Source organism: Pteropus vampyrus, unplaced genomic scaffold (assembly GCF_000151845.1).
Source record: "Pteropus vampyrus isolate Shadow unplaced genomic scaffold, Pvam_2.0 Scaffold9959, whole genome shotgun sequence".
In the NCBI taxonomy this organism is placed as follows: Eukaryota; Metazoa; Chordata; class Mammalia; order Chiroptera; family Pteropodidae; genus Pteropus; species Pteropus vampyrus.
Window position 1 is genome coordinate 1 of NW_011898740.1, and position 5,103 is coordinate 5,103.

General features: G+C 43.4%; 1 long non-coding RNA gene across 1 annotated transcript; it reads right to left on the reverse strand.

Moving 5' to 3' along the window:
• Positions 1-192: 192 nt before the first annotated feature.
• Positions 193-5,094, reverse strand: LOC111734939. Its single transcript, XR_002778633.1, has 2 exons — positions 3,885-5,094; positions 193-2,223 (listed from the first exon to the last, which is right to left on the reverse strand). It is a non-coding gene; the product is annotated as an uncharacterized LOC111734939 (long non-coding RNA).
• Positions 5,095-5,103: the final 9 nt, after the last annotated feature.

Consider the following 5,103-nt stretch of genomic DNA (forward strand, 5'->3'; position numbering starts at 1 on the left):
GGCGCTGAGAAAGGGAGCTGTCCAGAGGAGCCCGCGCTCCCGCGACAGTGAACCTCACACCCGCGCTGCACCGTTGCCCAGATGCAAAGCGAAGCTTCTGCTTTATCTGAGCCACTCTGTTTCAAGATCCCTTTGATAGAGCAGCTTTACCTGTTTCCTAACCAACAGGGGTGCCAACGAGGAAACGAGAACTTAAATTTATAGATTTTTTTAATGTGCTTTATAAAATCACTTTCAAGGATAAGACTGACTAAAATGATGAGGTATTTTACGAATTCAAATATATAATTCTTCCAATAGTGACGCCACTACCACTCCTGCTATTTCTCACTGGCTTATGTTCTTATGTGAAAGGTGAATGCCTAAAATCAAAACCAAAAAAAAAAACCCCAAAAAACTAAAAGTCTGAATAAGTTGGAAATTACTACCCATAAGCTTGGGGATTAACAAACAACTAAATATTTTGGAGCTACTGTATTCCAAATAATGAAATACAGCAATGATATCAATTCACGTGTAAGCCAATAAAACCATCAAAACATCGTTTAGTTTCTAGACAAAGATACAAAACACAAGAAAAATTACATAGTAAATCACTGTTAAAATGTAGTTTGTACTGAAAAAAAAATGTAACCTAAATCAGAACATTAATTTGAATCCCGTAAAAAATAAAAAAGGGAACAATTTTAAAGCCAAGCAGACACGACTGACTTAACTAGCAACTTCACTCGTATTGATTTAGATGATATGAATGTGCCCAAGTAAAATTAAATTTGTCCTGTCCAAAGTCACATTTTCTGAAGTGTCACCTTTCTTTACTATGACGATTCACTTAACTACAAAATTCATTTTAGAAAGAAAGCTCGCTCTCAATTACTCCCACCCCCTTTATTATCTAAATTTAAACAGTTCATTTTAGTGTTCTAAAGAAAGAGGGACCCATCTGGCTAAAGAAAGTGAAATAAATAAGAGCTCACTGAACCTAACCCGTGAGTTTTGTTTGAATGGACTTTAAGGGAAAACCCTGCAGTGCCTGTGAGAAGCCCAGTGCGATGCCACACTGCTGAGAGCCGGAATGCCCGTGGCACGGACCCTAAGAAAGCCAGCAAGAAAACCCGCACGCCGGGAACGGCACCAGGCTAGGTATCGACACGCTTTATCTCAGGGGTGACGCAGACTCAGGGAGGTTCCAGAATCTGTCCACATAAGTGGCAGAACTGGTATCCGCAACCAGGACTCCCTGACACCAAAGCCAATGTTCCTTCAGCTGACCAGCAAACCTCCAGTAACCGTGAAGGATGTGAAGTTTAGATTCCCTATAAACAGTGACAACAAAAACTGCTTCCTCCAAACCTTTTTAGTTACATCCTACAGTTTAAAAATTCTATTCCTGACCTCAGGCTTTGTCTTGAAACATAACCGATTGTTCTCTGCACACACCCTGCGGTCCTCCTCCCTGGCCTTCCATCACGTGGCACCTCCGACTCAACACCCTTCTCCTCCGTAGCTACTGGCTTCTTCTTTGCCTTTACGAATTGTTCAGGAAGGCTGGCCTGACCTCCCTGTCCTTCCGTTATTATTTCTCCCCTAAATTAAAAAAACCATCTTTTCTTCTCTCCCCAGCAATGTGTATCTGTGAAGTTTTCATTTTGATTACTGATAAGGTTCCCCCTCTAAATGCTAGAACTACTTTTCCTCAGAAGAAAAGTTCCTTAAAGTTTTACTTTCAAAAATGTCTGTGCTTTTCTTTTAAAAATCTACGATATATCTTTAGAGGGGGGAAAAGGGATTAAATGTTCTATGTCTTAACCTTTACATCAAATAAAAAGAATGAACGTGTGTATTCTAAGCCACGTTTGCTCTAATGCTCACTCGATCCAGACGGATAAAGACCATGTGCTTTCCCCCCTGTCCCTCTGGCTGAGCAGGGCCACCAGGAGGCCAAATGGCACAGAGACCTTTGCTTGCTACTCTCGGTGTCAGCCATAGGAAGCCCATCCATAGGTGAAAAGGCAGGCATGAGGGTTTGGGTTTTTACCTCCCAATGGCTGAATACGAGCTGTGGGCTGGCCAGGCCACTCGTTCTCTTCCTGATCTCGTCGGCGAAGCCAAAGCTCTCGGCGACGGGCAGCACGGCCTTGATGATGAACACGTCCGTCCCCTCTTTCATCTCTTCTTGCAGCACCCGACCTTCTCTCTTTGACACTACGGCATAGACCCGACCTGCAAAGCCAGAAATCTTTTAAATCCACTGACATGTCTCGAGCCACACAAAGTCACAATGACTCATACACCCTGTAACAATCTACTAATAAGTAACTCTGTTCCCAAAAGTATGGAAATTTTGAAGTGCTTATTTAAAAAGCAAAGCACAATTATAGGAAAAGAACAAAAAGTGCAATCACCCCAAATTGCATTACCCAGATACAATCCTCTCAGCACGGCGTAAGAAGCAGGAGACTTTCAAAAACCTTTCGATACAATTTCACCCAGGAGCTGTTTTGGGGTACAAAACCAATGTGATGAGTGTGGCTGGACTTTGTCAATATTAAAATATTTTAATAATTATGAGACATTATTAAAGCAACTGGCACAATGACACTTTTATACTCAAAATTAAAACCACACACAAATCAATGTTTGCTCATATATTTTTTAAACTATTTAAGTGGCACAATTTTAAGAGTTTTATTCCCTGAAAACTGATCGTCTTTGTAATTAACACCTGATACCAATTTCTACCACGTCACCGGTTCTAGCGAACTCTCTTGGCTAACAGTTTTGTTTCATCTTTAGGCACAATTCTGCGGCCCTATCCTCAGGAGGGAGACATGTCTGACTGGCTACCATGTGAGTGGCTGCCCCTGGGTGCTCAGAGCACTCCTTCAACTAGTGAGCAGAACAGAGATAAACTGAAAATCACAGACAATTGTGAGGAGCTTTCTATACCAGTAGATACTCTCATAAAAGCCGCCTCTTTCCAGTAACACTTAGAAAAAACCATTTTAATTACTAAAGTCATCTATGCATACAGAACCCTTCAAAACGTACGACAGTGCAGTTCAGCAGAGCGAGAGTTCCCCGACTGCCACAATGAGACCAGGACTCCTTCCTCTTAAGTAACAGGGTGATGATGTGGTGTCTCCCACACACTTTTATTTATTTTTAAAACTGAGAACTCAGGACACAGAGCAAAAGTACCTGAAACCCAAACTTTTTCCCCTGACTCAGATTTCCCCCTGGTGGTGGCGATTAGGAAGATAAGGGAAGAAAGGGACAGTAAACGCCTGGTGTCACAAGATCTTAAGAATAAAAAAACCTTAACAACTCTGCTGAGCCTTCCTCATCTCTAGGTTTAGCTTAAAAACAAAGAAATCAAAAATTGCATCAGTGATGAAGGCACCACTGTCACTCTGGGCTACTCTGAACAAACGCTCCCCTCAGAGCGTCAACTCATTTATCATTTGTTTTAAATTATTAATTTTATGCCAGGGACTCCTGAGACTGTTTCTAAGCCCGGTCTCTCGCTTGACCTCCAATCCCACATTTATCACATTCAATGAAGGCAGGGGCCTCACCACAGCGGAGCCCAACTTCCTCCGAAGCTCAACAGGTTTAAGACAGAACACATTTCGCAATGCGAAAGGCAACACCACGCCCCCAATTCTAAACAGTCACTTGCCCAGTCGTCCACACGAGAAATCGCAGTTACAGCGGGTTAGCAGGGAACTTAAGGGTCGGCAAGTTCTAGGCCAGCAGTCACTTGAAATTTGCTCGTACACTTCTAAAACTCACTTCCTCTCAGGGAGCCCGCTTCATTTTCGGACAGCACTAAACGGTAAACAGTTCCTGAGCCCCAAATCTGTCCCCTTGAAGTTTCTAACCATCAGTCCAAGTTTTTATCACATGGGACACGCTCAGCCCTTCGATTCATCCACAGATCAGCCTTTAAACGCCTCAGAGGCAGCTCTCCAGCATTCTCTCTTCCAGCCCGAACACTCCAGTCTTCCTGTGATGTGACCTTTCTTTCTCGCTCCAGCCTGACCACTCTCCCACTTGAACTGTGATTTATTTAAATTCTCTTGGAATGTGGTGCCTAAAACTGAAACCAGCACTTCAGGTACAATGTCTGAAAAGCTCTCAGAACAGCAGAACAACTATTATCTTTCCTGAGATTTATATATTATTATTTGCCTGAGATTTATATGAGAAAAAAAAATTTACTATAATAGCATGCATGAACGAGTAATCTTTATTTACTGTGCGATCTCATTCTAAGAATAGGTCTAAGGTGATTTATGGAAGCAAATACAAAACAAGGTGTGGAGGGAGAAAGACTATGTAAATTGGGGTAAATGGACCATGAAAAGGTGGGCAGGAGGCCAGCTGCAGAGGCCAGCAGCTCCTCCCCTTCCTTCATGGGTCATGCCAGTAAGCTCGGATCAATAATTATAATTGAAACTGAATGTAATTAGTCATATAATTTTGAGCCATTCAATTTTAATTCCACGAAAAATAAACCCTAAAACTGTGGCACAGTGTTGGATCATCGAACATAAGAAAACGGCTATAACGAAGCCTTCCAAATACATCTGGCTCTCATGACAGGTCTGTCCAGTGCCGGGATGCATTGGGACACCCTCTGACCTGCCGCTGTTATCACTGAGAAACTAGCGTAGCTGTATCAACAAGGACTTTCGATCATATGGTCTCGGACCGCGAACATCCCGATGCCCCTTCAGCGGAGTGTCTGTTCCATCACACCCCAGTCGTCTGTTCACCTGCTCAAAGACCACCATGTGTCCTGCTTTACGCAAGGCACCAGGGAAGAGGGACCCACCAGGGAAAAAAGGACAACACAAAGGTGAATTGACTGCAACCTTTGTGACCTGACTCCACTTTGAAGGACTACACTATAAATACCTCGGCCTGCACTCAAGGCCCTTTAGGACCGGGCAGGCACCCACCACTTCAGGCCCCCGGGACTACCAGAGCATAAAGACTCAGAGCAGACTGTGCTCTAAGCCGAGGTGAGCCACTCACTGCCCACAGGACACATCTGAGGCTTTTCCACTCTGGGCTCAGTCTCTTCAACCTACAATA